The sequence below is a fragment of the Cherax quadricarinatus genome, chromosome 78 (genome assembly GCF_038502225.1).
Source record: "Cherax quadricarinatus isolate ZL_2023a chromosome 78, ASM3850222v1, whole genome shotgun sequence".
Lineage (NCBI taxonomy): Eukaryota > Metazoa > Arthropoda > Malacostraca > Decapoda > Parastacidae > Cherax > Cherax quadricarinatus.
In genome coordinates, this window is record NC_091369.1 from 5,139,411 (window position 1) to 5,149,272 (window position 9,862).

The following is a 9,862-nucleotide window of genomic DNA, read 5'->3' on the forward strand; positions in this document are numbered from 1 at the left end:
GGGAAGGATAAGGGAGGGGAAGGGGAGAGAAGTGAAGGAGGGAAGGAGTGTCCTTGGTTGGGCACAATTTAAGCATTATGTGGACGTGAAGGATGTCCTTCAGGACGCACTGGACGCTAAAAATTCACTTTTCGAAAGTGGAGAGTGAGAGAGAGAGAGAGAGAGAGAGAGAGAGAGAGAGAGAGAGAGAGAGGCAGGGTCAATGTCTCCTTATAGTCCAGGAAGATGCAATCTACTCATATTCTCTCTCTAACTGTACTGACAATGTCACTGATGTCCAGGGTAGCTGAGAGATAAGCTGCCGTCTCTGTACCCATGGATGCTGCATCTCTGTATCCATGGATGCTGCATCTCTGTATCCATGGATGCTGCATCTCTGTATCCATGGATGCTGCATCTCTGTATCCATAGATGCTGCATCTCTGTATCCGTGGATACTGCATCTCTGTATCCATGGATGCTGCATCTCTGTATCCATGGATGCTGCATCTCTGTATCCATGGATGCTGCATCTCTGCATCCATAGATGCTGCATCTCTGTATCCATGGATACTGCATCTCTGTATCCATGGATGCTGCATCTCTGTATCCATGGATGCTGCATCTCTGTACCCATGCATTCTATAAGTGCCCATTCTTGTGTGTGTGTGTACTCACCACTTTGTGGCAGCAGGGGTCGAATCACAGCTCCTGACCCATCCTGATCACTGGCTGCTACTGGTCACTCTCCTGGCTGAGTGAGGCCTGTTGTACCTATTCTTAAAGCTATGTATATATCTTCCACTATCGCCCCGTCTTGGTAGTTCCTGTGCCTGTGCTCACCTAATTGTGGTTGCAGGGATCGAGTCACAGCTCCTGGCCCCACCTCTTCACTGGTCGCTACTAGGTAACTCTCCCTGCTCCATGAGTTTTATCGTACCTCTTCTTAAAGTTATGTATGGATCCTGCCTCCTACATAACTCTCCAGACTTTGCCACTTCCTGACAACTCTGTGACTGAAGAAATACTCCCTAACATCCCTGTGACTCATCTGAGTCTTCAACTTCCAGATGTGTCCCTTTGTTGCTGTGTCCCCTTGTTACTGTGTCCCCTTGTTGCTGTGTCCCCTTGTTGCTGTGTCCCCTTGTTGCTGTGTCCCTTTGTTGCTGTGTCCCCTTGTTGTTGTGTCCCCTTGTTGCTGTGTCCCTTTGTTGTTGTGTCCCCTTGTTGCTGTGTCCCTTTGTTGCTGTGTCCCCTTGTTGTTGTGTCCCCTTGTTGCTGTGTCCCTTTGTTGCTGTGTCCCCTTGTTGCTGTGTCCCTTTGTTGCTGTGTCCCCTTGTTGCTGTGTCCCCTTGTTGCTGTGTCCCCTTGTTGTTGTGTCCCCTTGTTGCTGTGTCCCTTTGTTGCTGTGTCCCCTTGTTGCTGTGTCCCTTTGTTGCTGTGTCCCTTTGTTGCTGTGTCCTCTTGCTGCTGTGTCCCCTTGTTGCTGTGTCCCATCTCTGGAACATTCTGTCTCTGTCCACCTTGTAGATTCCTCTCAGTATTTTATATGTCGTTATCATGTCCCCTCCCCTCCCCTCTCCTCGTAGGACATATCCCTTAGCTTCAGGACTAGTTTTGTTGCAAACTTCGGCACTTTCTCTGTATGTGTGCGTGTGTGTGTGCGTTTCTCGTGACAAGAAAAAATAAAATATTTACTGACGAACTCAGATACGTGAGGTTGGGCTGAAGACCTAGCCAGTCCAGCGCCTCCGAACGAAAATTTCAGAGCAAAAATATTTATTCTCTGTGTGAGGGAAAACATCCACCTATGAAAATAATTCCACGGAATAAATTAATGAAACTATCGCCTTTTAAACCCAGTCGCCGAAAAAAATACGGAGGGAGAGCGGCGATAAAAAGAAATATTCGGCATGAATGAAGACGAAGTTGCGTCCGGGTGAAACCATCCGAACGCGGAGAGGGAAGTGTCCTAACAACCCGACTCATAAGAGAATATTATCCCTTAACGCCTCCTTCCCAATGATCGCCAGCGACTCAGACTCAGGTAACATTAATTACGACAAACAAGGTGATAATGGCTTTAAGAACTTTGCTGGTGACGAGGAAAAACCGGTAAAAAGAGACAAATTTTAATTACGAACGCGCGTCAGCGCGGGTGATTATGTTTCCCGCTCTTTTTTTGTTTACTTTTTTTTGGCGCGAAATTGTTTAGGTGAGAGAATATGGCGGGAAATGATGAGAGATTCTTAAAACGCAAAGAAGTGTTTTATCTCTTTGTTTATGGAGTGTTTGTCGGGCATGAAGGATATATTTGTATTGTTGTGTGACTGACAAAGTTGTGAAAAGTGGACGTTTTTGTCTGTTGTGTAAAGGATGCTTGATAATGTTGGTGGATAATAAGTGGCGAGGCCCTCTTGCCAGCACTCTGTCTGTCTGTCTCTGTCTGTCTCTTTGTGTCTGTATCTCTCCCTCTGTCGTTATCCTTCTATCCTAGATATGTGTTTGTATATATATATATATATATATATATATATATATATATATATATATATATATATATATATATATATATATATATATATATATATATATATATATATATATATATATATATAAGCAACCACCACCCATCCAAAGCCCATTGTTACCCACCCACCACCACCCACAACCACCCACCACCACCACCACCACCACCCAACACCCGCCACCCACCACCACCCACCACCCACCACCACCCACTACCAAACACCCAGAGAGACAATAACAACTTAAGCCCTGCTGCCCATAACAAGAAAAATAAGATATTTGTGATCGTCCTCAGCTTCCCCTTAGATCAGGGGCATCCATACCCCTTAGGGGGGGTATGGGAACAAAATAATGGGGGTGTGGTGAAGTTATACTGGCACCTAATAAGACTGATCAAGTGAACATTGTCAGCGTCCACTTAGATCAAGTGAACATTGTCAGCGTCCACTTAGATCAAGTGAACATTGTCAGCGTCCACTTAGATCAAGTGAACATTGTCAGCGTCCACTTAGATCAAGTGAACATTGTCAGCGTCCACTTAGATCAAGTGAACATTGTCAGCGTCCACTTAGATCAAGTGAACATTGTCAGCGTCCACTTAGATCAAGCGAACGTTGTCAGCGTCATGAATCAAGTGAGCATTGTAGCGTCCGCCAGATCAAGTGAACATTATCAGCGTCCACTTAGATCAAGTGAACATTGTCAGCGTCGCCAGATCAAGCGACGTTGTCGCGTCCGCCGATCAAGTGAACATTGTCAGCATCGCAGATCAAGTGAACATTGTCAGCGTCCACTTAGATCAAGTGAACATTGTCAGCGTCCGCAGATCAAGCGGGAACGTTGTCGGCGTCCATAGATCAAGTGAACATTGTCAGCGTCCATTGATCAAGCACGTGCAGCGTCATTAGATCAAGTGAACATTGTCAGCGTCCACTTAGATCAAGTGAACATTGTCAGCGTCCACTTAGATCAAGTGAACCTTGTCAGCGTCCACGTAGATCAAGCGAACGTTGTCGCGTCATTAGATCAAGTGAACATTGTCAGCTCCGCAGATCAAGCGAAGTTGTATCAGCGTCCGCCAGATCAAGTGAACATTGTCAGCGTCCACTTAGATCAAGTGAACATTGTCAGCGTCCACTTAGATCAAGTGAACATTGTCAGCGTCCACTTAGATCAAGCGAACGTTGTCAGCGTCCACTTAGATCAAGTGAACAGAATATTTTAATGAGAATTTGAGAGAGAGAGATGTTACTACTACTACTGTTACTACTACTACTACTGCTACTACTAGTACTACTATTACTACTGCTACAACCACTACTACAACGACTACTACTACTATTACTACTGCTACAACCACTACTACAACTACAAGTACTACTATTACTACCACTTAAACGACTACTAACACTCCTAGACCCCTCTCACTTACCTTGGTTCAAGTTTACCACCATAATTAGCTTGTTAGGAAGGTCCGCTGTATGCAAATGAGTACATTAGGTAGTTCCCCGCTTGGTTAATGCGGGTTAATTACTAAAGGATAATTACCTGTGTGTACAGACATACACAAATAGTTACACACATGTACACACACGAGACTGGTGAAATTAGTGAACCTGGGCAAGACGCAAGTTGAGAACCGGGTCCAGGAGCTAGGACTCAATCTTCCTTGAACATAAGTTAAAGGAAATATACAGAGAGAAGACAGGGAAGAGAGACATGAAGAGACATGATTGCTAGGAGGAGGTGACTGAGTGCTAGGAGGAGGTGACTGAGTGCTAGGAGGAGATGACTCAGAGCTAGGAGGAGGTGACTGAGTGCTAGGAGGAGGTGACTGAGTGCTAAGAGGAGGAGAAGGACTGAGTGCTAGGAGGAGATGACTCAGAGCTAGGAGGAGGTGACTGAGTGCTAGGAGGAGGTGACTGTGTGCTATGAGGAGGTGACTGAGTGCTAGGAGGAGGTGGCTGAGTGCTAGGAGGAGGTGACTGTGTGCTATGAGGAGGTGATTGAGTGCTAGGAGGAGGTGACTGAGTGCTAGGAGGAGAAGACTGGGTCACACACCTAGGAAGATACAACAGCAAGTCTGAAGAAAAAATGTTTCGTCAGAGCACACGACCACAGTGAAGGTCCAGGTGATTCAACTGAGGAAGGAAGGAAGGAAGGAAGGAAGGAAGGAAGTGTGGCATGCGAAGAGTACGTAACCTTCATTCGGCGCATGTACACACCCTCATTGAAAGGCTATCTCCCCCAACCAGCGAACCAGGTGCTAAGGGTTAACGATGAGGCCCCATCGTTCGATCAGTACCCAGGTTCCAACCAATGAGAAAATGGTTTTGGCAATTCCAGAGGTGTTGTGGGTACCACTCACCTGTCTGCCCTTGTCATTCCCATTCTAGATTATTATTATTATTATTATTATTATAATCAAAAAGAAGCGCTAAGCCACAAGGGCTATACAGCGCATTCCCATTCTAGAGCTGGTTGAAGCACGATCTGCTCTCTAGTGGCTTCTATTCTGCCTTGCTTACCGTGGAGTGCACTAATACCTATCACTGTACATAGTGTATATAGTGTACATACTGCTGTTCTAAATTGGTGAAGGATATTATAAGTCAAAAGTTTTTCTGCTGTGTTTGTTTGGCTCCCTTTACACCCAGGATAACAGGACATTGGATTCCTGGGTTGTTGCATGATGCAGTTGCTGTAGCAACTGCATCATGCAACAGCTGCATCAGCAGCATGCAACAGCTGCATCAGCATCATACAACAGCTGCATCAGCAACAGCAACAGTTGTGTTAAGACTGGCACTGAAATCCTTATCCAGTCGACGTCATTTAGTCTCATGTATAAATAATTGCAATTATCATACAGTTTAAATTACACACTACCACGACCCCCTCTCAGGACGACCCCCTCTCAGGACGACCCCCTCTCAGGACGACCCCCCCACCACCAAAAAAAGGTCAGTGACTTCCACTAGTGCTCAAGCCTGAGAGAGCACAGTAGAGCTTTCAGCTCCCCCTCCCCTCTCCCCCCTCCCCCTTCCCTCTCCCCCTCCCCTCTGTTGTGGCAACCTTATCAACCTATCAACCAACCTACCTCCCTACTAACCTACCAACCTACCAACCTACCTACCTCCCTACAACCTGCCAACCCTCACCACCTACTCTACCATTGCCTACCTGCAACCTGCAACCCTACCTCCTCCCTACCAACTATCAACCAGCCTGCCTCCTACCAACCTGCCAACCCCACCTACCACCTACCTCCCTACCAAGCCTACTAACCTGGCAATAACCTACCTCCCTACCAACATACCAAGGCTCCTACCTCCTACCAAGCCTCCTCCTATTAACCTGCCAGCCTACCCAACCTGCAACCTTAACCCTGCCCAAGCCTGCCAATCCTTAACCTACCTCTTACAACCTACCTCCTTACCAACCTGCCAGCCTACCAACCTACCAACCTCCCTACCAACCTACCAACCAACCTACCTCCATACCAACCTACCAACCTCCCTACCAATCTACCAACCAACCTACCTCCCTACCATCCTACCAACCAACCTTCCTCCCTACCAACTTACCAACCAACGTGCCTCCCTACCAACCTACCAATCAACCTGCCTCCCTACCAACCTACCAACCAACCTACCTCCCTACCAACCTGCCAGCCTACCAACCAACCCACCTCCCTACTAACCTACCAGTCAACCTACCTCCCAACCAACCTACCAGTTAACCTACCTACCTACCTACCTAATAATCTACCAGCTTACCTACCTACGCTCCCCTTTCCCTCTCACCCTTCACCCCTCCTCTCTCACCCCAACCCTTTACCAAAACCCCTTTGCTCTCACCTCTCTTTTCTCACCCCTCACAACTCCCTCTCTCCCCCACCCTCCCCTCTCGCCCCACCCCCCCTCCCCTCTCGCCCCCACCCCTCCCCTCTCGCCCCTACCCCTCCCCTCTCGCCCCCACCCCTCCCCTCTCGCCCCCACCCCTCCCCTCTCGCCCCCACCCCTCCTCCTCGCCCCCTCCCTCTCCCCTCCCCTCTCTCCCCTCACCGGGTGTCGTTACGTCTGTTACGGTTTTCACATGACTTCAGTCTCAAGGAGATACCGACGTGCCCGTTTTCTCTACACGAAGAAAACGGGAATGGGACGCCAGATTTCAAATCCCGATTTTAATGAGGCAATGTTTATATTCAATTGTAAGAAGAGAGAGGGAGAGAGAGTGAGAGAGAGAGAGGGAGAGAGAGTGAGAGAGAGAGAGGGAGAGAGAGTGAGAGAGAGAGAGGGAGAGAGAGTGAGAGAGAGAGAGAGAGAGAGAGAGAGAGAGAGAGATAGAGAGAGAGAGGAGGGGAGCAGGGGAGAGGAGAGAGAGGAGGGGGAGGGCAGGAGGAGGCAGGGAGGAGGAGGAAGGAGGGAGGCAGGGGAGGGAGGCAGGGGAGAGAGGCAGGGAGGGAGGCAGGGGAGGGGAGGCAGGGAGGAGGCAGGGAGAGGCAGGAGGGATGGAGGGAGGGGAGGCGGGGAGGGAGGAGGCAAGGGAGGAGGCAGGGAGGAGGCAGGAGGGAGGCAGGGAGGAGGCAGGGAGAGGAGGCAGGGAGGGAGGCAGGAGGAGGCAGGGAGGAGAGGCAAGGAGGAGGCGGGGAGGAGGAGGCAGGGGAGAAAGGCAGGGAGGGAGGCAGGGAGGGAGGCAGGGAGGGAGGAGGCAGGAGAGGCAGGGAGGAGGCAGGGAGAGGCAGGGAGGGAGGCAGGGAGGAGGCAGGTAGAGGGGGCAGGGATGGGGGGGGAGGCAGGGGAGGAGGAGGCAGGGAGAGGCAGGGAGGAGGAGGGAGGAGGCAGGGAGGGAGGAGGAGGGCAGGAGGAGGCAGGAGGGAGGCAGGGAGGGAGGCAGGGGCAGGGAGGGGGAGGCAGGAAGAGAGGCAGGGGAGGGAGGCAGGGAGGGAGGCAGGAAGGAGGGAGGCAGGGGAGGGAGGCAGGGATAGAGGGACGGGGGCAGGGAGGGAGGCAGGGATAGAGGCACGGGGGCAGGGAGGGAGGCAGGGAGTGAGGCAGGGAGTGAGGCAGGGAGAGGAGGCAGGGAGGAGGAGGCAGGAGGGAGGCAGGAGGGGAGGCAGGAGGGGAGGCAGGGAGGCAGGGAGGGAGGCAGGGAGGAGGCAGGGAGGAGAGGAGGGAGGAGGCAGGGAGGGAGGCAGGGAGGGAGGCGGGAGGAGGAGGAGAGGCAGGGAGGGAGGCAGGGAGGGAGGCAGGGAGAGAGGCAGGGATAGGAGGCAAGGAGGGAGGGAGGGAGGCAGGGAGAAAGGCAAGGAGAGGCGGGAGGGAGAGGCAGGGAGGGCAGGGAGGAGGGAGGCAGGGGAGGGAGGCAGGGAGGAGGCACGGGGGGCAGGGGAGGGAGGCAGGAAGAGAGGCAGGAGGGAGGCAGGGAGGGAGGCAGGGAGGAGGCAGGAGGAGGCAGGGAGGGAGGCACGGGGGCAGGGGGCAGGGGAGGAGGCAGGAAGAGGAGGCAGGGAGGGAGGCAGGAGGAGGCAGGGAGGGAGGCAGGGAGGGAGGCAGGGATAGAGGCACGGGGCAGGGAGGGGAGGCAGGGATAGAGGCACGGGGGCAGGGAGGGAGGCAGGGAGTGAGGCAGGGAGTGAGGCAGGGAGAGAGGCAGGGAGAGAGGCAGGGAGGGAGGCAGGGAGGGAGGCAGGGAGGGAGACAGGGAGAGAGGCACGGGGGCCAGCGAGCGAGGCAGGGAGAGAGGCATGGAGGGGAGGAGGCAGGGAGGGAGGCAGGGGAGGGGAGGCAGGGGAGGGAGGCGGGGAGGGGAGGGAGGCAGGGAGGGAGGGGCAGGGAGGAGGCAGGGAGGGAGGGAGGCAGGAGGGAGGCAGGGAGGGAGGCAGGGAGGGAGGCAGGGGAGGGGAGGCAGGGAGGGGAGGCAGGGGAGGGAGGAGGCAGGGAGAGGAGGAGGCATGGAGAGAGGCAGGGAGGGAGGCAAGGAGGGAGGCAGGGAGGGAGGCAGGGAGAGAGGCAGGGAGGGAGGCAGGGAGGGAGGCAGGGAGGGAGGCAGGGAGGGAGGCAGGGAGGGAGGCAGGGAGGGAGGCAAGGAAGGAGGGTGTGAGCGAGGGAGAAAGGGAGTGAGAGAGGCAAGAACTTTTCCCCGTGAATATATAATGAGAGAAAGAGAGAGAGAGAGAGAGTGAGAGATTGGAACTGGATTTAAACGTCAATAAAGACAGGGTGGAGCAAATAACCGCCGCGTTTCGCCCGCAAGATTATGAAACGTTGTACCAGTCAAGGCTTCAGTGCCTTTATTGATGCCTAGTATGGGCCAGTAGGCCTCCAGCAGTGCTCCTCCTTATGTACCTATATTCTAACAATTCACGGAACAAGTAAGGATTGGAACCCATGGCAAGCTAGCCTAAAAACAACAAATGGTTAACGCACTGGCCTCAAAGTTACAGGATTCTCTTGCCATGGTTCGAACTCCTACCCGTTCCCTGATTTATTCACAATCCATCAGCATAATGCCTCGACTCACCAAACAATTACCTCTCAATACTTACCAACAATAAATGGAATATTGGAATGGTCATGGGTCGTCTTATTGATGGTCGTTTTGCAGACTTAGGGTCGTCTTAGTGATGGTCGCTTTGCAGACTTAGGGTCGTCTTATTGATGGTCGCTTTGCAGACTTAGGGTCGTCTTATTGATGGTCGCTTTACAGACCTAGGGTCGTCTTATTGATGGTCGCTTTGCAGACTCAGGGTTGTCCTATTGATGGTCGCTTTACAGACTCAGGGTCGTCCTATTGATGGTCGCTTTACAGACTCAGGGTCGTCCTATTGATGGTCGCTTTACAGACTCAGGGTCGTCCTATTGATGGTCGCTTTACAGACCCAGGGTCGTCCTATTGATGGTCGCTTTACAGACTCAGGGTCGTCTTATTGATGGTCGCTTTACAGACTCAGGGTCGTCCTATTGATGGTTGCTTTACAGACTCAGGGTCGTCTTATTGATGGTCGCTTTACGACTCGGGGATCGTCTATTGATGGTCGCTACAGACTCAGGGTCGTCCTATTGATGGTCGCTTTACAGACTCAGGGTCGTCCTATTGATGGTCGCTTTACACTCAGGGTCGTCTTATTGATGGTCGCTTTACAGACTCAGGGTCGTCCTATTGATGGTCGCTTTACAGACTCAGGGTCGTCCTATTGATGGTCGCTTTACAGACTCAGGGTCGTCCTATTGTTGGTCGCTTTACAGACTCAGGGTCGTCCGATTGATGGTCGCTTTACAGACTCAGGGTCGTCCTATTGATGGTCGCTTTGCAGACTCAGGGTCGTCCTATTGATGGTCGCTTTGCAGAC